The sequence below is a fragment of the Leucoraja erinacea genome, chromosome 4 (genome assembly GCF_028641065.1).
Source record: "Leucoraja erinacea ecotype New England chromosome 4, Leri_hhj_1, whole genome shotgun sequence".
Lineage (NCBI taxonomy): Eukaryota > Metazoa > Chordata > Chondrichthyes > Rajiformes > Rajidae > Leucoraja > Leucoraja erinaceus.
The window spans coordinates 96,214,390-96,239,455 of record NC_073380.1 but is presented as its reverse complement, the minus strand read 5'-3'; the positions used below and the strand labels follow the sequence as shown (position 1 = coordinate 96,239,455).

Below are 25,066 nucleotides of genomic sequence, written 5' to 3'. Positions count from 1 at the left end.
TTTGCCCATTTTCGAAATAGTCATTCATGGGCAGAAATTGATTTTAAAACCCTCCCACCCTCTGCCCCTCCCCTCTCCATCCTCTCCCTCTCTTCACCCCTTCCTCTCTCCCTCAGCGGGGGTGAGGCAGAAATGCTGGAGAAACTCAGCGGGTGAGACAAAATCTCACGGCAGCGTCTCACCCGCTGAATTTCTCCAGCACTTTGTCCCACTCGCTGTTTCTCCAGCCTTTTTGTCTCCCAACTGAGTTTCTCCAGCATTTTTGTCTCACCTGCTGAGTTTCTCCAGCATTTCTGTCTACCTTTGTTTGCTCCAGCATCTGCAGTTCCTTCTTAAAAACAACATGGGTGAACGACTTTACCTGCACACCAGGAAGAAGCCCGTGCTCATGGTCCAGAGCCCTCAATGACAGAGAGTTTTAAGAAATTCTCCCGTGAATTTTATTCAAAGGAACGCGACGTCATTAACACTTGGCACACAATTACATTTACTGAGGAATGTGGATCGATGTATTAATGACACATTGTATAACTACGTGTTAACTACTGGCTGTCAACAACTGCTAATAGTGGTAGTTAACAAATCGTTTTCGTCTCATGGCCGGTGCAGCGGTGACTCGTAACGATTATCCATGGTCGTTTTTTTCTTTTTAAAGTCTGTATTTCCGTATTTGTATTGCATTTCCGTACGAAATACGGAAAATCCGTACTACATGGCAGCTATGCCTAGCCATTCAATACTAATTCATAGCTGACGTTAACCCCCAAAAAATCCCCATCATGTTGCAATTTATCGTGGTCTTATGGGCGCCTCAGTGGGCTAAGTCAACAGATTCCTTCATCCAATCTCAGGAGAAAAGAACAGAGTAGCAATTTGAGCCTGGGTCACATTATATGTAATTTGAATTGGAAAGGTAGCAGCCAAGACTGTTGTTATGCCACTACATCCATAACCGTCTAATGCATCCTGAAGCTACAGTATTTACAAAGTTGTTGTTGACACCAATTATCATCCTTACCGTTCCACCTCCAAAACGGTACCTGATGCTGCTCTGAGGCTGGGTCCTCCTCAACCTCTTTCCTAGTTCCACACTCAGCATTATTCCAATGACCTCCCTGGCCAGTTAGCTATTTCTACTCTTCCTAAGTGTGGTACCATTCCAACTGCTGTTTCCTGTTGCCCAACTCACATCAAGCCTTGTCCATCTAGTGCCCACGTGTTCACTGACATACAATGGCTCCCACTCTAGTAAGATCACAACTTCATAGAAACATAGAAAATAGGTGCAGGAGTAGGCCATTCGGTCCTTCGAGCCTGCACCGCCATTCAATATGATCATGGCTGATCATCCAACTCAGTATCCTATACCTGCCTTCTCTCCATACCCCCTGGTCCCTTTAGCCACAAGGGCCACATCTAACTCCCTCTTAAATATAGCCAATGAACTGGCCTCAACTACCCTCTGTGGCAGAGAGTTCCAGAGATTCACCACTCTCTGTGTGAAAAAAGTTTTTCTCATCTCGGTTTTAAAGGATTTCCCCCTTATCCTTAAGCTGTGATCCCTTGTCCTGGACTTCCCCAACATCGGGAACAATCTTCCTGCATCTAGCCTGTCCAACCCGTTAAGAATTTTGTAAGTTTCTATAAGATCCCCCCTCAATTTTCTAAATTCTAGCGAGTACAAGCCAAATCTATCCTGTCTTTCTTCATATGAAAGTCCTGACATCCCAGGAATCAGTCTGGTGAACCTTCTCTGTACTCCCTCTATGGCAAGAATGTTTCCTCAGATTTGGAGACCAAAACTGTATGCAATACTCCAGGTGTGGTGTCACCAAGACCCTGTACAACTGCAGTAGAACCTCCCTGCTCCTATACTCAAATCCTTTTGCTATGAATGCTAACATACCATTCGCTTTCTTCACTGCCTGTTGCACCTGCATGCCTACTTTCAATGATTGGTGTACCATGACACCCAGGTCTCGTTGCATCTCCCCTTTTCCTAATCAGCCATCAACATTACTAACACTTTTTCCAATCCCTCTATTGCTCACCCTTCCCCCATGTTATCGTTCCTCCATCCCATCTATCCTCCTGGGTATCTGGGATTGGGAATCTGTGCCACACCATTGGTGCTCCTATTTCTGCTGCCAAGGACTCAGGATCTGGGACTCCCTTCGTAAAGATCTTCCTCTCTCTGACCTGCTTGAAAATGCTCCTCTCAATCTACCTAAGTGAGCAATAGCTCCTGTCCCATCGTCGTGTTTTGTGAAACTATTGTGAACCCTCCCAGATTGTTCCACAATATTAATTGCATTTTATTAAGGAAATATTTTCTTTACTGATTACTGAGGCTTTGGGCAGCATTGGTGTCCATGCATGTCCTGTGCCTATATCTATCTGAGCACATGATCCAGCCGGTTGTTGGGATCTACTATTAAACATTGGGGTCAAGAGTGTTTAATTGTCACCTGCACCAGGAACGGAACAATTACATTCTTTCTTGCTGCAGCTTTACAGGCACATTAAATGCAACAACAACACCAAATAAATATCCCATAAACAATACATTATCAGTTATACTAGTTAACGAGAGTATAAAGTGTAAGCTGATATCTAGTGCAAACTGGGTCCTCTGTATTAATAACCACTTCTATGTGGTTAGTATGTTGAATATAGCAAATGTCACACGAGTTTTCACGGGAGTGTTATCAACCAAAGGTCAGGCACAGAGATATTAGGGGAGGTAAGAAAGAGTTAAAAGAGTGGCAAGGAGAAGGCGTGGGAAGAGAAATGGTGGCGGACCGATAATTCAAGAGTTTGAGGAATGGTCAGCTAAAGGGTGCAAATGTAGTGATAAAAATCAGGGTTGGGTGGAAGGTTCATTGGGGAAAGCACAGATCATGAGCAGAGGTACAGCTGGAGATTATAGAAGATGGAACAGTACAGCACAGGAACAAGCCCTTTGGCCCCCAATATCTGTGATGCTAACTAAGATAAACTAAACTTATCTGCCTGCACATTAAGTTTTCTTGGCTGATTTTTTTTTTTTTTCAGTTAAGACCACAGTTAATGTGAAAGCAAACTTTTGGCAATGAGTCAGGCCAAACCAAGACTTTCTCGCTTGCTCGTGCAGGAGCGGGAAGTCGAACTGTGGCCTCTAACGATGCATCTCACCACTTTCACCAAGTCTCAAACCACACACCTTCCCTTCCTCTTGCGCCTGAATCTGAGGTAAATTTTTACAACGCTCAAAGCCTTGATCAGCAGAAGTGTAACAGACACAATAGGGCCCTTCCTGAAAAGGATGGAGATGGAGGGCTTGGCTGGACACAGCGGGATATTCTGCACGGAACGCTGCTCAGTGCACTCTGGCTACGATGCCAACTCTTTCATTGAAGCAACCTATTTTGATCGAGCACTTGACTGACAACTGGGAATTTATATCTCAATGCAGCAAGCTAAGAAAGTTACATTTATAGAGTCAGTTTATTTTCCTTAAAGCTGAATCCAGGAAAGATCTGTATAGCTGGCATACTTCAGGGTTGCTATCTCAAGTAGGGTCCTGACCCATAAGTTCATAAGTCATAGGAGCTAACATAGCCCATTAATTCTACTCTGCCATTCAATCATGGCTGATCTATCATTCCCCTCTCAACCCCATTGCTCTGCCTTCTCCCCAAGACCCTTACCAATCAAGTATCTGTTAATCTCCGCCTTAAATACCCAATGAATTGGCCTTCACAGCCCTCTGGGGCAATGAATTCCACTGGTTCACCAGCCTCCGACTAAATAAATTCCTCCTCATTTCCTTTCTAAATAAACGTCCTTTTATTCTGAGGTTGTGTCCATTGGTTCTAGACTCCAGTGGAACTAGACTAGTGAAATATCCTCTCCACATCCACTCCATCCAGGCCTTTCACTATTTAGTAAGTTTCAATGAGGCACCCCCTCATCCTTCTAAACTCCAGCGAGGGCCCCAAACGTCACATATCCATGTTCTCCAGGGATGCTGCCTGATCTGCTGAGTTACTCCAGTACTTTGTGTCTTTTGTAAACCAGCATCTGCAGTTCCTTGTTTCTACATAGTGCTGAATGTTACCCTGGTCAAATCCCAGACACTCTTCCACTGACTGGGCTGAGATGTAAAGGAACGAGGGGGAATAGAGAGAGTGCTAGGGTTTGAGGGTGAAGTACGTGGAAGAATTAGGACACACTGGTACAGGCAAGGGTCCAAGATCAGGTGAAATGGGAGGTGCAATGAATGACCTGATTTAAATCTCAGCAGGTTCTTTGTAATTTCTGGCCAAGAAAGACACTTCCTTGCCCTACATGGGACGTAGCTCACATTCGGGAGTTGATTCTCCATTCCTCTTTAAGTGGGACTGCGCCAACATTTGAAGGAGTCCTGATGGAATTCCAACATCAATTCCTTTGGCAAGGCCAGCTTTATGTGAACACAAGGAACTGCAGATGCTGGAATCTTGCGTGGAGTATAAGTGCTGCAGTTAATCAGTGGGTCATGCAACATCTCTGGAGGATGTGGTTAGGCGACTTTTCAGGTTGGGAACGTTCGTCAGACTTTCCAGCTTTGTGGCCTCAATTCCCTAAAATCCCGTCCTTGAATGCATTCTTCATCCGAGTGCATTCTACTATCCGCAGAGGAGGATTCCAAAGTTCGACAATCCCAACAAAATTTCCTCATCTTAGTTTGAAATGATGAGATTATTTTTTCATCTGTGCATTAATTGCCTCATATTGTGTTTTGAATTGAATTCTGTCTTTACTTTGTGTACTAGTCATGTCTCTACTATTTATTTAATTCCCCTTACATGTTTTTCCTCTACATGCTAAATTTTTGTAAGGTGTCTTTTGAGACTCTTGAAAGGCGCCCATAAATAACATTTCTTCTTATTATTATTATTAGAACCTGATGTACTGGGCTTTCCTGTCATGAGAAATAACTATTCAGTATCTGAGTAACTTTGAATGTTTCCAAGAAGTGTGTCAATTCTTTCCAAAGACAACTGGAGATGAAAAATATGGTCTTGTCAGCCAAATAAATTTAAAAATTCATATTTTGCAGAGTCCTGTCTCTCCTTTTCGACTCTTCCGTTTTGAAGTGTAGGTTCTTCAGCTGCGGGCCTCATGGTTCAAGAGAATGTTTCATTGTCCTGAAACGGAACAATGAAATTCTTAAATGCAGAAGTACAAGACATGTAAACATAGTACTCTGTAAAACCCATAATAAACAAAAAGAAGTTCAGTATATATTAAAAAACAAACACAAAAATAAACAATAATAGTGCAAAGTGAAAAATTAAAACTCTTTTTTTATAACTCTTCCCCTCTGATGTGTGAAAGTTGGGTGTGGTTTCTGGGTTCACCACAAGCCTAGTTCCAGTTGGTACCCTTCCATATAACAAACAACAATTACAGCACGGAAACAGGCCATCTCGGCCCTACAAGTCCGTGCCGAACAACTTTTTTCCCCTTAGTCCCACCTGCCTGCACTCATACCATAACCCTCCATTCTCTTCTCATCCATATGCCTATCCAATTTATTTTTAAATGATACCAACGAACCTGCCGCCACCACTTCCACTGGAAGATCATTCCACACCGCTACCACTCTCTGAGTAAAGAAGTTCCCCCTCCATGATGCCATGAAATGGGCAGATCCTCAATTTTGACTTCATGATGATAAGGAGATGGGCAAAAAGCACAAAGGGTAGTTAAGTCATGACTTTTTCCCATTCTGGTGGTGCCAATCACTAGATTGAAAGTTAGAATTTAGAAGATTAAGGCGGGATCTTAAGGGGTTGGACAGGCTAGATGCAGAAAGATTGTTCCCGATGTTGGGGAAGTCCAGAACAAGGGGTCACAGTTTAAGGATAAGGGGGAAATCTTTTAGGACCGAGATGAGAAAAACATTTTTCACACAGAGAGTGGTGAATCTGTGGAATTCTCTGCCACAGAATGTAGTTGAGGCCAGTTCATTGGCTATATTTAAGAGGGAGTTAGATGTGGCCCTTGTGGCTAAAGGGATCAGGGGGTATGGAGAGAAGGCAGGTACAGGATACTGAGTTGGATGATCAGCCATGATCATATTGAATGGCGGTGCAGGCTCGAAGGGCTGAATGGCCTACTCCTGCACCTAATTTCTATGGTTCTATTCTTTTGAAGTAACCATGATAATGATAGATAGTGCAAGTTGTATTAACATGTGTTGCATTGTACCTACTTCTTTCTTTATTAAAACATGTGTTTGAATATTGTTTCTCAAGAGGTTCTTTTCGCAGCTTCTCAAGCACTACGCATTTATTTTCAATGCTCAAACCCAAATGTTTCTGTTTGTAGAAGTACGGGTATCTGGCTTATAATAATGCTGTGTAAATCCTGTGAGCTTCAACAAGCTTGGAAGATTTAATCAATTTAATGGAGACTTACTGTACTCCTGTAATAGCAGTATTACTGTAGTTGATATATCCTAAAAATTCTCTTTGGAGGCTCCCTGAAGGCAGGCTTTTTTCGGGGATAGCGTTAATCTTTGAAACATTGCATGGTTAACCCATGAGGTAGTAAATCAACTGGTGGTTAATGGAGAGGTTGATGCAGCCGAACAGTAATGTTGGAGTTGGTGTGGGTTCTACAGCCAAAGGGGATTGCGAATGAAATGAGTGTCAGATTCCAAATGCTTCTTGAACTATGGTCTACGCCTGGGGTGCAATTTTCACTCATTGGGTTACCAATGACTGACAGCGCACTTCATTGGATGCCGTCCGGCTGCAGAGTTTCCTCCTGAAATTTGGACGAGAGGATGAGGAATTTATGGAAGCAGTGAGCCATCTGGCCCCAAATCTACTCTGCTATTTAATAACCTTTGACCGTCTTAATTCAGCATTGCTTTCTGCATGTCATACTAACTGCATGTCGCTTGGACCCAAAAAATAAATATTTAATAAACAATTAAGATCGCCGTCTGGAATGCATTCAGCAAGCAGACTTTCACAAGCTTCTTGTGTAGAGAATTAAAAGATTGGCTTCTGGACGAAGACATTTGGCCTCATCTTTGTCCTGAATGGCTTCCGCATAAATTGAGACAGTGAACCCTGGGTCTAGACGTCAAGCCATGGGAAACAGCAGCTCCACGTTTACGTTGCAAATCCATGAAGAATTTTGTATGTTTGACAAATCACTTCCAAACTCTATCGCAATGACACCATGACAGTAAATCTTGAGCCACACGTGATGTTCCCATGTGCTGGCAGATTCAGATTTATTGTCATTGTGCAGTGTACAGTAGACAACGAAATACAGTTAGCACCTCCCTCGAAGAGCGACATAGAATATGAGCAATAAATAAATATATTTACGTGCATACAGTCATAGTAGTGCAATTATTTTTTTCCTGGTGGAAGGAGTGTCGGGGGGGGGGGGGGGGAGGTGGTTGGCAATCACCGAGGTAGTAACCATATAACAATTACAGCACGGAAACAGGCCATCTCGACCCTTGTAGTCCGTGCCGAACACATAATCTCCCCTAGTCCCATATACCTGCGCTCAGACCATAACACTCCATTCCTTTCCCGTCCATATAACTATCCAATTTATTTTTAAATGATAAAAACGAACCTGCCTCCACCACCTTCACTGGAAGCTCATTCAACTCAGCCGCCACTCTCTGAGTAAAGAAGTTCCCCCTCATGTTACCCCTAAACTTCTGTCCCTTAATTCTCAAGTCATGTCCCCTTGTTTGAATCTTCCCTACTGTCAGTGGGATAAGCTTATCCATGTCAACTCTGTCTATCCCTCTCATCATTTTAAAGACCTCTATCGTCCCCCCTTAACCTTCTGCGCTCCAAAAAATAAGCCCTAACTTATTCAACCTTTCTCTGTAACTTAGTTGCTGAAACCCAGGCAACATTCTAGTAAATCTCCTCTGTACTCTCTCTAGTGTTGAGTAATGTAACAGCCGCAGGGAAGAAGCTGTTCCTAGATCTGCTGGTCCGGCAACAGAGAGACCTGTAGCGCCTCCCGGATGGTAGGAGGGTAAACAGTCTATGGTTGGGGTGAGAGCAGTCCTTGATGATGCTGAGCGCCCTTCACAGACAACGCTTGCTTTGGACAGACTCAATGGAGGGGAGTGAGGAACCGGTGATGCGTTGGGCAATTTTCACCGCCCTCTGCAATGCTTTCCGGTCGGAGACAGAGCAGTTGCCATACCATACTGTGATACAGTTGGTAAGGATGCTCTCGATGGTGCAGCTGTTTGTAACTCCTCACGGCCTCTTATTTCTGTATTGGAACCTTATTTTACCAGAGTATAGAAACATTGCTACATTTTCCATTGAACATAGCTAACACTAGGGTATCAGTTGTAAACCATTTAGCAATCATCGATCAATCCTCTCATGATACTACCCACTGCTGTGTCTGCAAAACTAAATATAGCAAAATCAATAAGAATGTCAAGATGAATACAGTTCATATAGAAGCATCTTTTTTGTGCCCAGTGTAAGTAAATGCATCCCATTAATATGCACTGATTGCTCAATTCAGAAATAAATCAGAAATTATGAGATGCAGCCAATATCAACTTACTTTCCACCACACGTGAATCACTTCAAACTGCTGTCACCAGATTAGACACAAGGAACGTTTCTTTACAGGAGAACCATACGTCAAACAGATAACCAGACAATTAAACACGCAATCAATAAGTAGACTGGCTGCAGGAGTGCACTGCCTCGATGGTGGGGTAGATCGCTGGAGGCCCTGCTATAGCCTGGACTGGGCTCTGCTCCAAGAAGGCAAGCGCATGGACCACACACAGTGTACAGCAGTGGAGTAGTGGCGGAAATCACCAACGGCTATGTTTGGCTAGGCCGACCCGGCAATGCCATCAGGACAACAGGCCTTCATGATTGTACAAGGCATTGGTGAGACCAAATCTGGAGTATGGTGTACAATTTTGGTCGCCCAGTTATAGGAAGGATGTCAACAAAATAGAGAGAGTGCAGAGGAGATTTACTAGAATGTTGCCTGGGTTTCTCTAACTAAGTTACAGAGAAAGGTTGAATAAGTTAGGTCTTTATTCTCTGGAGCGCAGAAGGTTAAGGGGGGACTTGATAGAGGTCTTTAAAATGATGAGAGGGATAGACAGAGTTGACGTGGACAAGCTTTTCCCTTTGAGAATAGGGAAGATTCAAACAAGGGGACATGACTTCAGAATTAAGGGACAGAAGTTTAGGGGTAACATGAGGGGGAACTTCTTTACTCAGAGAGTGGTAGCGGTGTGGAATGAGCTTCCAGTGGGAATGGTGGAGGCAGGTTCGTTGGTATCATTTAAAAATAAATTGGATAGGCATATGGATGATAAGGGAATGGAGGGTTATGGTATGAGTGCAGGCAGGTGGGACTAAGGGAAAATAATTGTTCGGCACGGACTTGTAGGGCCGAGATGGCCTGTTTCCGTGCTGTAATTGTTATATGGTTATATGATCAGGTCAGTAACCCTGCACTTACAACAACTGCAACTTGAAAATGAGTCAAACTGGTGACTCTGTATACTGCCTCAGTGTACTACTGCTATACGGTGTACTTACTGTATCTGAGATGCTTATCTAAGATGTATCGTGCTTCTTCTCCTTCTTGCGTATGGCGTGCACATCCTAAAGTTGTAGGACAACTTGTTCTATTTGATTGTGCATGCCAGGTTGATTGCATTCGTCGAAACAGGGCGGACTACGTGAAGGTTGCAATCTTCCATCCCATCTAAGTGCTTATGTATCATAATTGTAATGAACTGTTTACAAACACTGTACCTCGGCACATGTGACAAATAAAGTATCATTGAACATATAGTACCATTGAACATTGATAATTAAGGTATTGTTCGTTTTTATTGTATGGAAAATTTATTTGGCAAACATTTTTGACAATTTCTCCATATATAAAATGATTGAATACATGTACAGGTGCACAACCTTTTATCCGGTGTTCCGGAAACCGAAAACCGGGGAGGAGGCAGTCGCTCTGGACTTTTCAAGCCGCCTGTGCTACCTACCTAATCTACGCTAAAATTCTTCCATTCGGAAATCCGAAAATGTCCGAAATCCGGCAAGTGTCTGGTCCCAAGGCTTTCGGATAAAAGGTTGTGCACCTATATCTGATATATACGACATGCAGTAATGACGTGGCTCCGTTGTTTAACAATGATTATGAATCTGCCACAGAGTCACTGTTTGAAGGTGTACACAACCCAGCCTGGTTAATCTCTCCTCATAACACAAACCTTGACTATCTCAGGAATCAAACTGATGAACATTCATTTGGTTCAACTGTTCATGGTGCAATAACGATAGCAACATAACGATGGGGAAAGAGGGGAGAGGAATTTTTGATGTGTGTTTGGGAGAATGTTCTGGTCTAATACTTGTCTGGCTCAACAAGGACAGCAACACTGCTGGTTTCAGTTCTAGGAAATGAAGCTGGCCAAGTGGAGCAAGTGTCAATGGGCTCATACAGGGAACATCAACCACTATTACAATCGTACTGAAAAGAACAAAAAACTCTAAATGGTGGAGGGCGCAATTGTGGCCTGAATAAGTTGGAATTAAGGAATAGCCGGGACAAACGACAACTAAGCATTAAGAGATCTTTAAAGAGATTATTTCTGTACAATCTAGTTGCATTCCCAAGTGGGAGAAAGGAGGTGTGGTTAAATCCAGAGCTATTTGGACGTCCAAGAACACAAACTATGAACAGGCATAGGCCACTCGGCCCCTCAGGCCTGCCCCTGCCCTTCGACAGGGTCCCAACCTAAGCACAATGACTGGCTTGGACCCCACTTGTCAGAACACCCTATTTATATGCTGTAAACGCTGTGTACTGTTTACTGGATGGGGAAGCCCAAATGGTCTCATGTTCAATAGGTGGCCGTTCGATATCTACCACGTTCACCGATCTATTAGATTATTTAATGACCACACTGTCAAGCTGGTGGAATTCAGGTTCAGTGCAGGGTGTTATACAGTAGGCTGATTCCCGTCAAACATAACATAAAAACACAACAACAAACAGTATATAGTACATGCACGAGGTGGCTATGTGATGTTGTCATAGAGTGTTCAAAATGAATTGCATGTGGATAGAAACTGTTTTTAAATCGTGATGTTTTGGCGGGCAGTGAGCTGTAGCGCCTCCCTGACGGCAGCAGGTGGAAGATGTAGTGAGCTGGGTGGGAGGGATCAGAAATGATTTTCGTTGTCTCTACTGTACACTGACAATGACAATTAAAATTGAATCTGAATCTGAATCTGAAATGATTTTCTTCACCCTTGACACGGACCGTTTGAGATTGAGTGATTCTATTGATGGGAGGGGGGTGCTGATGTTTTTGGATGCTTTGTTAACAATGTGCTGTAGTTTATTACGGGAGTGAGTGTCTAAACTGCTGTACCAGACTGTTATAGATGAAGTGAGCATGCTTTGGATGATGGCTGTGTAAAAACGGATTAGGAGATGATTCCTCACGCTGAACCTCTTGAGCTGGAGGAGAAAGAAGAGTCTTTGGTTGGCTTTTTTATAGATGTGATCTGAATTGATTTTCCATTTGAGGTTATTGCTTATATGAGTGCCAAGAAATTTGAATGAGTCAGTGGTGGATATGGGTTCGCCTGAGATGAGTAGGGGGATCTTGGGTTCTTTCGAGAAAAATGATAACTTCACATCTGTTATCTCTCCACTGTATGAATCAACTCTCTCTACTCAACAGGCCTTGAAACATTCTGAGCTGTTTCAAGGACTTTGGAATGGTTTGTATAATGAGTTAGATGTGGCCCTTGTGGCTAAGGGGATCAGAGGGTATGGAGAGAAGGCAGGTACAGGATACTGAGTTGGATGATCAGCCATGATCATATTGAATGACGGTGCAGGCTCGAAGGACCGAATGGCCTACTCCTGCACCTAATTTCTATGTTTCTATGTATTCCAACAAAATACATCGCCTGGACAGTTAGGCGGTTTCCTTTGCCTACTGTTTATTTCATTGCAGATGTGCAGAATGCCACTCGCTCAAAAACCAGGATCCACCGTAATTTGGGCAACAGCGACTGTGAGTCGCAGGTCGTTTTACACCTCTTTGGGTTTGGAAGTAGTGCTGTGTTTTTGAGCTGTGAAACTGTAATATCTTGAGCACAAAATAGACCTCAATATGCTGAAACACGCATTGCAACATCTTTAATCTACTACCGGCAAAATTCCACTTCCAGTGCACAAAACAATAGCACACACTCCTTCCAAAACCTTTCCCAAGATCGTCACAATAATGTTCTTTCCCATTGCACACATACTGCCTGACTTACATTGGACTACCAGCACTATCTCCTTTTATACCTCATTTTACAGGTTGAGAATTTATCCTGCAGAAATAAGTAAAGTGTCCAACACAAATATGCGTCAGCAGTGTTTGGGATTCCACAGCATGTATTTAACACAGACAGTAGCTTTTGGCCACTGAGATTTCATTGACCGCCTTTAAAAAGCTTCCTGTGATTTTATCAGCTATGATTCATGTGTGCAGCAATGATTCAGAGGATGTACAAGCATTCCAACTGAGTGAAATGCACACTGAGTTCCTGTAAACCAAAGGCATTTATTACCCACTTTCTAAAATATTCCATATAAAACTCACAGGAAATTAATAGAAATAATTTTCCTGTTAACAGTCTCTCATGAGATTTCAGCTGATCGGAGGCAGTCATTCATCCCCTTGAGTCTCTATCAGTTTGGTCATGGTTTGAGATGAGTTCAGCTCTAAGTGTCATGTTCCTCCTTTCCCTGTTACTTCTACCCTGAAAATCAAAGCAAAACATGCTTTTAATTCCAGCTATTTCTATTTTCTCATGCACTCATCCAGCTGCTTATCAACACTTCCTCTCTCTTACCATATTAAGGATCTTTTTTAGAGTGCGAATGGAACAGTATATCACTGAGAGAAAGAAGCCTTCTCTTCACCCAAAATGTCACCCTTTCCTCCAGAAATGCTATCTGACCCGCTGAGTAACTCCAGTCTTCTTGTGTCTATCTTTGGTTTATACCTCCATCTGTAGTTCCTTCCTACACATCTTGTTTGTTCGCTGTATTCACTTGATAAACCTTGACAAACTGCTCTTTTTCTCTCTGGTTTTTATAATGCATCATTTTTTGGGCATTATTCATTGCAGACTTGCTGCTTTGTGTCATCATCTAATTTTAGTTTCCTTTTTCCTTCACTGCAGGAACGGCAGCAAGTCACCCATTGTTATAAGCCTCTTTTTCCTGCATGTTGTTGTGACTGGGCCATATCATTTCCTCTAGATCGTTCCCACTGTCTGGCATTCTGCAGGAAACTGCCCGCGAAGAAATGTTTCCCTTCCGTGATGCCAATTCAACACATTCCGTTTCCACATCATTCCCAATGGGAAAGTAGGTACTCTGCCAAAATTGAGTGGACTTGCACCATTCATTCTCCTCTGACAAACATAATTTTAACAATTATTACCTGGATGACAATCTGCTGTGTCCTTGAATGTCGAAGATCAAGAATGGGAAATGCAAGAACCAATGGTCCATTATTGGCTAATATGGACATAATGGGCTGAATGGTCTTTTTCTGTGCTATAATCTTGTGATTCAGCTCGCCACCTAAAATGGATTCATTAGCTCATTTTGTGGAATTGTGCTGGGTAAAATATAACTGCCAAGTGTGCTTAAACAAGCACAATACACCCGAGAATAATTCAGACTGTCAAGCTGAAAACATTGTAAACTATTTCATTTTTAGCTTACCTATTAAATAAAGTTATCTAACTTCCTTGTCCAGCTATTGCCCTCCAAGTAAATTCCAACTTCAACTCTGCAACCTTACTCCAACATCCCACAATCATTGTTACTCATTTCATTTTGGTCAATATATTTTTGAGTCTACAAGCAGATCATTGTCTTTGTAGAGTCAGACCTAAAGTCTGAAGATTTTAGCTGTGCTGCACAAGTTAAACATGAAGTGCCTGGTAGGATCAGCAGCCCAATGCTTTGTTAGTGGTGGGGTCAGATTGGAGGATTATTTTGTCTGTGTGCGTTTATGTATGTATGTGTGTGTATGTATGTATGTATGTATGTATGTATGTATGTATGTATGTATGTATGTATGTATGTATGTATGTATGTGTGTATGTATGTATGTGAGGTAGTAGGGGATGGGGAGGAACATAGGGAGAGCTTCTGACACTATTTAAGATGCAACACTCCACAAGTTGGGTTTCGGCCCGAAACGTTGCCTATTTCCTTCGCTTCATAGATGCTGCTGCACCCGCTGAGTTTCTCCAGCGCTTTCGTCTACCTTTGAGACCTTTAAACGCCGCTGACTGATTTACGCCTTGCATTTGATCCCGAGTCCTGATTGTCTGCGACTTGCTTGTGGCTTCCGCAAGTCATGCTTGTACGAATGAATGTTGTGGAAGATATTCGGGGAATGCCACTGTGCATCTTTACACTCCTGTGGCCTCTGGCACATCATAGTTAAGGAGGTCTGAGGGAAAATCTACGACTTTGTAAATCACACCGCAAGTGCCAAATACCAATAAATGTGTTTAAAAAACATAAACAAACAGATAAATAAATAAATAAATAAATACCCCCACAGTTTTGCTATGAAGTGAACATAAACGTCACACTACAACAGTAGCACAAATTTCTCCCATTTTGATCCTTTAAAAAAAATACTTCTCCCTTTTCCATAATCTTATGGAAGATTTTTCTCGTTGCTTTCCAGAGGCATTGCTGAAATCACTGTTACCATCTCAGCAAAAACCTGAATCGAGTCTGTTGGACACGTGCGGTTAAGAACAAATAATATGGTGGGAGATGTCACAATCCTTCTCTCATGCCACACATTACCTCACTTCCTTGTTATTCCTGTACCGACACTCCCTAAATCTAGATTTGGACAGTTAAGGTTCCAAGGTAAATGCCTTCCCTTCTGGGTTTCGTGCTGAATGGTTGTAGTATACTGTCGAATAGCTCAAAAGAAAAAATAACATTAAGGAATCCGTCTTTCTAAACACCCTCAAGACTCTGCAGAACAAGATTTATACGTCCTGTTCTCGTTGCACTAACAGCTCACCCTGTGGCAGTCAACAGAGCAGAGCAGAGCTGAGGAGAGACCAACCATCTAGCCCTTCGCTCCTTGCAGGATTCAGCTAAACATTCCATGCTGCTCTCGAGACAGTTTGCTCAAGAGGATGACACCTGATGCATGGTGGGTTCGGAAACCAGGGATGGTGATGGTGCATGTGTAAATGACACCAACGCCTTCCTCACCACAGAGACTTGGCAGCGCTTGAGCTTTGAGCATGACTTTATTGGCCGAGAGCCTGAAAAGCAACGTGCACATATGCTTACATCTTAATCAGATTTACTTGTTACTGACGTCGTTGCAGCAGCCTGATCAGTCTAGGTTTCAAGAGTTTAGCTTCGACAGGTAATGCAGAGGATGCTCAGACCTCCCTCCAATCCTCTTCATTGGAAGTAGAGCATAATCATCATCAATGGCTGCACCATGAGCTCATCCATCTTCCTCCAGGTCCTCTCATCCTCTGCAACATTGGCATTCGCGCTCCTTGGTGCCCAGAACAGTGGTACCACGCAGCATCCCTGTGAGAAACGAGGGTTGGTGGCATTGTTGTTCTGCATTCCAAATATGAAGGCGTGGGTTCAAATCCCGCCACAGGAGCCTTATAAACCTGCAATAAAAATCCTGTACTAGTGATAGTGACCATGAGGGCTCAAAAACACATCTCTTTCTCCGGGAACCCAGCAGGAAAGAAACTCAGTGTTTAAGAAGGAACTGCAGATGCTGGAGAATCGAAGGTACACAAAAAAGCTGGAGAAACTCAGCAGGTGCAGCAGCATCTATGGAGCGAAGGAAATAGGCAACGTTTCGGGCCGAAACCCTGAAGGGTTTCGGCCCGAAACGTTGCCTATTTCCTTCGCTCCATAGATGTTGCTGCACCTGCTGAGTTTCTCCAGCGTTTTTGTGTACCCAGGAAAGAAACCCAGTTTGATATTGAGACAACAAAGCCGCCCATTCCTTATGCCCTCTCTAAAGTGACCAAGCGAGCCACTTAGCTCTAATAATTGAGGGTGCGGGCAGTAATGCCCACATCTCCTGTAGCATTCCAAAGGGTTAATCAGCCCTGAAGTGGTGGTGTTAGAGTTAACATGTATGGCATTCGCTGCCGAGATCCCCACATACAACGACTGAGCCCTTAATAGCGTAGTCAACAAAATGGAAATATTGAGTTATGTAAAAGAGGTGGCACAACGCTGAAACTTCAAAGGTAACTGAGCCAGATTAGAATCTCTCCAATTTTCGGCATGATCAAAGCTTCAAACGCTCCACACCCACACTGTCACACACAGAAAACGCAGCTGGGGTTCTCCCGGTAGGTGAGCTGTTTAATGTGCCGGCTAGTGGAGTTATACAGCTTTTGGGTGTCCCAGCTTTGAGCCTTGGCCCAGGTTGACTGGCCAGCAACCTCTCAGATGGGGGACGAGAGTAAGAATATATATATAAATTGGAATAACAGCCCTTTACCCTGGCCCTCAGCTGATCAGGTGAGGAAAATACTGAGTATGGAAATGAGGAACTGCAGACGTTGATTTACAAAACAAAGGCATGGTGTGCTGGAATAACTCCGCGGGTCAGACAGCATCCCTGGAGATTACGGATAGGTGATGTTTCGAATCGGGACTTTTCTTTTTCAGGGTCTAGTTTTCAGAGTCTGAAGAAGGGTTCTGACCCAAAACTTTGCCTATCCAGGCATACTCCCTGACCTGCCGAGTTACTCCTGGATCTTTGTTGAGGGAAATACCAAGAATGGCTATTGAGCCTCTGAACAAAATAAAATATTCTGATGTGGGCTTCCTCTTCTATAATTTGACACGGTAATGCAAGATTGCCAACAGCCAGGTAGGTAACATCCATTGCTCACACACTGCTATACACAGTTCCTACACCGATGATGCAGACACAGATCAGCCAAAGAACAAAAAGTCCCGTGTTTGACTATTTCAGTTTTTAATAAAGTGAAGCCTTATTCATGTATTACTACCAATTTGGTAGTATTTGGTCAAAAATTAGCAATTGCAGAACCTTGCAAATTTTAATTGTGAAAGTTAAAAAAAAAGTTAAATTATTTTTGTTTTACATTCTGTTTGCCTCGTTTAATTTTTTCCCCTTTCAATCCAAACTTACTTTCCCTCTCTTCATTTTGCTTTCTTTATCTGACTCGATATTGGATTCATTATCCTAACATGCTGGTATGACTCCACATTGCCCTTTGATGATTCCACAGGCTAGTTGGCCCCGGAGACCTGCGGCAACTTTTCCTCTTCACTTGGGTCCACGAGACTCTGCAGAGGATGCTGTGGAGTTTTGAACTTTGACTCATAGCACCTCGCCATGCACAGTCCCGTGGCAATCAAGTAGGCAGACCAAGTCTTGGTGGCCACAGGTAGACACAAAATGCTGGCGTTATGCCCTGTCCCACTTAGGAAACCCGAACGGAAACCTCTGGAGACTTTGCGCCCCACCCAAGGTTTCGGTGTGGTTCCCGGAGGTTGCAGGTGGTTGTCGGAGGTTGCAGGTAGTGGAAGCAGGTAGGGAGACTGACAAAAACCTCAGGGACCACACGGAAACCTTGAGTGGGGCGCAAAGTCTCCAGAGGTTTCCGTTCAGGTGTTCCTATTTGGGACAGGGGCAAAACTGTTGTGTCTGCAGCATTTGTGTGGAGTAGAAGGAATGGGTGATGTTTCGGGTCGTACCTTATTCCATAGAAACATATTAAATAGGTGCAGGAGTAGGCCATTCGGCCCTTCGAGTTCCTATGCACCGTCATTCAGATATGATCATGGCAAAGAATCCAAAAACTCAGTGTGATCCTTTACCTGCCTTCTCTCCATGCCTGATCCCTTTAGCCACAAGGGCCACATCTAACTCCCTCTTAAATATAGCCAATGAACTGGCCTCCACTACCTTCTGTGGCAGAGAATTCCAGAGATTCACCACTCTCTGTGTGAAAAATGTTTTATCTCATCTCGGTCCTAAAAGATTTCCCCCTTATCCGTAAACTGTGACCCCTTGTTCTGGACTTTCTGGAATTCAGACTGATCCAAGACTGGGTGGTCACAGTCTACGTATTGCATAGACGTATTGCATATAATTATTCATTATAGTTAGTTGCTGGAGAAAATAATTCAGGCACATTGTGCTGCATACTGGGTTGATGCACTTGTTTGAATCTGATAGAATGAACGTCTATTCGCCCTGCCGCCTACCAACTGCCAGAAAAATAGCTGGGCTCATTCAAACCCAACTGTACTAGATGAAGCCACTCTCACAGTCACAAGTGTGACAAGATTATGAGGCAGGAAGTTAAGATAAGGAGTTTGATTATCAACTGTGCTAATGGGATGATGAAGGTGGGGACATTAATATTTGCACTTGATGCAAGATAATTCACTTTGCAAATTTGGACTGCCTGCAACTTCCCTTGACTGATAAATGGAAGATATATATGTGTGCCTCTGAGGTCTTGATGTATACTCCCATTGCATGGAGCTCTGGCACATGGCATTGCCCATTCCACTGCAAATAAATGACTCACATGCAAGCAGCAAGCAAATACTTACGGAGAAACAGTTGGGATTTTAGATACAAGGAGATTGTTAAACATACTTCAACAATGCAAAAGAAAAATAGAAAACAGAGGAAATTTGCAGCTGGTGAGCCTGCATCTGAAGAAAAAGAAGCTGAATGTGACATGGATTTTAAGTCCGGTGCAAAGTTTAAACTCTGCTGGAATCCACGTGGATCCTCAGCATCAAGAGAAAAATTATTTCCTGCTTTCAGTGAAATTTATCGTCTCAATCAGTGAAGTCTACACGTACAGAATCAAAGAGGCGCGGCGATTACGACAGGAGCCGGCAGTCACCGAAATAAATCGCGTAAGTGGGACAGGCCCTTTCGAACACACTTCCCAACAGACATGGAGAGTATTGTTAAGTACATCTACCTGCGTTTGGAAGCGTTGCACTGGTCATTCAAAAGGATATTTGTTTGGGTCATGCTCAGTAATCCTTGTGTGAATTCTCTCCATGCCTGATCCCTTTAGCCACAAGGGCCACATCTAACTCCCTCTTAAATATAGCCAATGAGCTGGCCTCCACTACCTTCTGTGGCAGAGAATTCCAGAGATTCACCACTCTCTGTGTGAAAAATGTTTTATCTCATCTCGGTCCTAAAAGATTTCCCCCTTATCCGTAAACTGTGACCCCTTGTTCTGGACTTTCTGGAATTCAGACTGATCCAAGACTGGGTGGCCACAGTCTACGTATATTTATTCATTATAGTTAGTTGCTGGAGAAAATAATTCAGGCACATTGTGCTGCATACTGCACTTGTTTGAATCTGATAGAAAGCAACGTCTATTCGCCCTGCCGCATACCAACTGCCAGAAAAATAGCTGGGCTCTTTCAACCCCAACTGTACTAGATGAAGCCACTCTCACAGTCACAAGTGTGACAAGATTATGAGGCAGGAAGTTAAGATAAGGAGTTTGATTATCAACTGTGCTAATGGGATGATGAAGGTGGGGACATTAATATTTGCACTTGATGCAAGATAATTCACTTTGCAAATTTGGACTGCCTGCAACTTCCCTTGACTGATAAATGGAAGATATATATGCGTGCCTCTGAGGTCTTGATGTGTTCTCCCATTGCATGGAGCTCTGGCACATGGCATTGCCCATTCCACTGCAAATAAATGACACAGCAAGGTAAATACTTACCGCAACTTGGGTGGTACAAGTCGCCATTGCGGAAACCTACCCGAAAATGCGGTCTCCCAAAATAGAAACCCGCGGAAATTTGCAGCTGGTGACCGTCCACCAGACCAGCGGCTGGAGCCTCCGAATCCCCGGGGTCGGGTCGCAGCTGCGCGCCACCGCAGCTCCTCCCGCTCAGAACTCGGCCAGCTCTACATGGTGGGTAAGTCCGCATTTCCGCTTTCAGTGGACCCCAGGTCGTTCAGTTGGAGGCCGCTTCACGGTGCTCAGCCCCAAAGACAACGGAGTCCTGACAGACAGGTGTCAGCAGTCGCCGTGCAGGGGAAAGATTTAAACAGTTCCCCCCCCCCCCCCCGCCCCCCCCACACACACACACATCCAGTAAAAAAAAAAAAAAAAGCACTTAAAACTACATTCAAACATTCAAACGCGACAAAAAAGCAAAACGACAGACGGACTGCAGAGGCCGCTGCAACCTGAGTCGCGCCACCCACCCATCTTGGTCCTAAAATACTTCCCTCTTATCCTTAAGCTGTGACCCCTTGTTCTGGACTTCCCCAACATCGGGAATAATCTTCCTGCATCTAGCCTGTCCAACCCCTTAAGAATTTTGTAAGATTCTATAAGATCCCCTCTCAATCTTCTAAATTCTAGCGAGTACAAATCGAGTCTATCCAGTCTTTCTTCATATGAAAGTCCTGCCATCCCAGGAATCAGATTAGGAGACCAAAACTGTACGCAATACTCCAGGTGTGGTCTCACCAAGACCCTGTACAACTGCAGTAGAACCTCCCTGCTCTTATACTCAAATCCTTTTGCTATGAATGCTAACATACCATTCGCTTTCTTCACTGCCTGCTGCATGATGTGTAGTACAGGCAGCAGCCGCAGGTGGGTAAAGGTGTGTAAATAAACAAAGACCATCTGCACTGAGAGCAACATGTCCTGGTTGTTCTCACCAAGGGACTGGAGGACGACTTCAGTGCCTCGCTGTCTCTACCAAGGCATGCACCTATATGCCAGACTGCTGCTGCTGGATGAGCTGGTCTTGGCCTCTGTACCCATCTTATCCCCTCTCCAATTACATCAACCTGTTGTGCCCACTCTTTACACATTGCTTCCTCCTTATTCTTACCAATACGACTCGTTCCTCAATTCTCCGTGGCTCATGTCCCAATGCAGAGAAATGGAGGGGAAAAAAAATTGGCTGCAACAAGAACAATCTGCCAGAGGAACTCAGCCGGTCAGGCAGCATCTGTGCAGGGAAATGGCCAGTCGACGTTTTGGGTCAGGACTCTTCATCTGGGCTGAAAGAGGGCAGGTAGGCAGTATAAAGAGGTGAGGGGGAAAAGCGGAGCTTGGAAGTGATAGGTGGATCCAGGTGAGGAGGAGTTGACTGGTAGATCGAATCAGATGGGGGAGGGGGAGGATGGAGATAGTGAGAGAGGCTGGAAGTTGATTAGAGGAGACACCAAACGGCTGCAGATGATGGGATCGCATGAAGATGATGGAGTATGGACCCAAATAAGGGAGATGGGGTGGGCCGATGGGAACAGGGGGGGGGGGGGGGGGGGGGGGGGGGGGGGGGGGGGTGGTGGAGAACCAGCGGGTGGAGTGTGGGGTGATGGATTGATGGAAGGGGGAAAATCAACTGGCCTTCAACTGTGCAATGTTGCAGGATTGATGCACACTCAGAGGTGCCATCTTCTAGCTGATACTTCCACCCCTGTCCCTTTCCCAACGGCTGTCCTCTTAATTGGATAGGAATACTTCCTTAGGACTATTTTAAACATGAGGGCAACTCGGGCTATGAGGGCAACTATCCAAGCTGTGCATCATCACTAAATCAGTTCACCACCACTTTCAGGGAGGACAGAGATAAGCAATGGGGCAGCACAGAAGTGCAGCTGTTAGAGACACTGCCTCTCAGCTCCAGCAAACTGCGTTTGATCTTCACCTTAACAGGTGTCGGTGTGAGGTTTGCACGTTCTCCCTGTCGATGTGTGGATTTCCCTCAGGTCCCCACATCCTAAAGATGAGCTGGTTTTTGCATGTGTAGGGTACAGGCACAAACCAGGGGTACGTATTAGGAATTAAATAGGGTTAGTACAAATGGGCGCATTGATGTCGAGTGGGCCGAATGGCCTGCTTACGCGCTGTGTGGCTCTATTAGAGGACCCAGCTAGGCAGGTGCAGTGCTGATCAGTACTTGAATGAGAGGCCATCTGGAAAACAGATGACCAACCAACAGGCAGAATTCATAACACAATGCGAATCTCAGCCACACTGCATATGCTTAAATAAAATGAATAGCTACTTGCGGGAGTTTGCAGTGAATAATCCAACTGCTGCTGTTCCTGCATCTGAATGGTGAATGTTGTTAAACATATTTAATTGGCTGGAAACTAGAACTAAAATTGTTTGGTTTTAACCGTGCACACTTTTTGGCGTATGTGTCGGGAGTCTGTGTGCGCGTAAGGTGTGTGTGTGTGTGAGGGGCGTGTGTGTGTGTGTGTGAGGGGCGTGTGTGTGTGTGTGTGAGGGGCGTGTGTGTATGTGTGAAAGAGCTGCGGGTCCACGTTTTTGTGCAATGTGTGTGTTCCAATGTGTGTGTGTGTGTGTGTGTGTGTGTGTGTGTGTGTGTGTGTGTGTGTGTGTGTGTGTGTGTGTGTGTGTATCTCTGCCAGTGTATCTGTGTGCGCAATTATGTCTGTGTAGGTACATACCTCTCTGCCTGTGTGCATGCGTCCATCTCTGCCTCTGCCTGTGTGCATGCGTGCATTTCCACCTGTATGTCTGTGTGCATGTGCACATCTCTGCCTGTGTGTGTACATTGCTGCCTGTGTGTGTGTGCATGGATCTTTGTGTGTGTGTTGTGTGTGTGTGTGTGTGTGTGTGTGTGTGTGTGTGTGTGTGTGTGTGTGTGTGTGTGTGTGTGTGTGTGCGCGCGCGCGCACATGCCCTACGGGTATCTGGCATTGCTCACTTTCGTCCCTTTTTGCGTGTTACATCATTTGCTTGGCTGACATTTGCTCGCCCAGCACTTCACCTCCAGTGATCTGCCTGCGGAAGCCACTTCCTCCAATGGCCGACAACACCCAGACCAGATGCAGGCACGGGCGGCAGAGAGGAGCAGAAGCTCAGTGAGTGTGTCCTTCTCCTGCACGCACAGAACCTAGCGGCGATGATCCCAGCTCACTAAATCCAAAAGAGTAATGGGTAGGCTTTGAATAGGATGGAGCTGGTGGGAGACTAGTGAATTTGTTTTGTTTTGAGAGAGAGGAGAGAAAGGTCGCCATTGCCACAAGAATGATTTTTTACGGGTACAGGTAAGCCTTTGAATTATTACTGCCGATCTTCAAAACAAACTCTGTTAATTATTAGTTTCAACATTAACGATAGTGTCGGCAAGGGGTTGTCAAGACCGTAGAATCTCAACATGTGCGAAAATTTAATCGGCTGACACTAACAAATAACAAAAGAGAGATTAAAAAAAAGCTGCTTGCAAAGGAAGAAGAAAATATTCCGTTCCGCAGTTAAAAACAGGCAAATATTCATAACGATTACTAGACGAATGACATTCAACCGAGACTACATTTCTTATAACTGGGACAAACAAGGTATCTGTTCAACGTTCTACCTTAATTTAGCATCTGGAACACTATTTTAGGCTTAAATTACTAATACCGTTGCCGCTCTAATGGAATTCCCCCAACCAATTAAAAGAAATACAAAGTTTAGATTCTCTATAGAGAAACACGAAGAAAATTAAATTTCCCCCTGTACCATCAGGGAATAATAGCAAGAACAAAAAAACAGATATCTTGAAAACCTTTATGAAAAGGGTGGTGAGTGAAAGCCGTTGGCAATTCAACGATAAGAAAGCCATTGGAAGGAAATGCTGCAGAGTTTGCACCATCGTCAGTGCAGTGGTTATAAGTATCATCTGTTGCAGCTATTGGTCAAAGCAGACAGCACGGTGACACAGCGGTACAGCTGCTGCTCTACAACGATCCCGACTACCGGCGCTGTCTGTGCGGAGTTTGTACGTTCTCCGTGACACCGCCGGTTTCTCCGTTCCTCCGGTTTTCTCCCACGTTCCATGGACGTGCAGGATTGTAAGTTGATTGACTTCTGTAAATTGTCCCTAGTGTGTTGGATAGAACTAGTGTGCAGGCGATCGCTGTTCAGCGTGGAGCCGGTGCGCCAAACGGTCTATTTCCACGCTGCATCTCTAAACTAAAGTAAACTATGACCGCATGAAAAAACCTCCGTCACTCCCTGTTCCTCCGACAGGTTTACTGGAGACCGTGGAGAACTAGTCTTCTGTGCCCAGACTGTGGGACGGATTAATGCACACTGACCCACTGCACCTACCTCAGCTATAAATGATAACTGTTTATCTGGTGTTGAACCTTCTCCCTTCAAATTTCCAAACGGGGCCAGTTTAAACATGCAATATTTTGAAGCATCTCTGACAGCCAAGTTAAAGAGATGGGATGGAAAACACTGCAACAATTCAGGCTGCACATTATCCATCAAACCTCAGAAGTACCACGCTGCTCGATGTAGGGGCGTTTGCCCAGTTACTGCCGTCAGCAGTGAAACAGGAGCTAATGTTGTGGCACAGTGGCGCTGCTCGTAGAGCTGCTGACTCACAGCGCCAGAGATCCCGAGTTCGTTCCTGACTTTCTCCCCGTTTCTTTGCTGCATCTGTCAATCAATCGACGAAAAGGGTGATATGAGGGAGATTCCCTCCAACCTGGGACAGGTCACTTCTTTCCTCATATGCCACCGGATATCTAGGTCCCAGGACTGTGCTTGCCAGTGCTCAGTAGAAGGCTAAGACTTATGCCCCTGTCCCACTTAGAAAACCTGATTGGAAACCTCTGGAGACTTTGCGCCCCACCCAAGGTTTCCGTGGGGTTCCCGGAGGTTGCAGGTGGTTGCCGGAGGTTGCAGGTGGTGGAAGCAGGTAGGGAGACTGACAAAAACCTCCAGGAACTGCACGGAAACCTTGGGTGGGGCGCAAAGTCTCCAGAGGTTTCCGTTCAAGTTTCCTAAGTGGGACAGGGGTATTAGCCAGCACTGAATGATGAAATGTTGATGGAGAGGATGGTGCACAGATCAACTTTGCACCACTTAAAAGACACTTGTAACCATATAACCATATAACA

The 25,066-nt window shown here is 44.5% G+C and overlaps 1 long non-coding RNA gene across 1 annotated transcript in view; it reads right to left on the bottom strand.

The window, feature by feature from the left end:
• Positions 1-76: 76 nt before the first annotated feature.
• The window catches only part of LOC129696706 (uncharacterized), a 35,119-nt gene continuing 10,129 nt past the window's right edge, over positions 77-25,066 (bottom strand). Inside the window, exon 3 of the long non-coding RNA XR_008723385.1 lies at positions 77-5,171. This is a non-coding gene — a long non-coding RNA (uncharacterized LOC129696706). The remainder of the gene's footprint in view (positions 5,172-25,066) is intronic.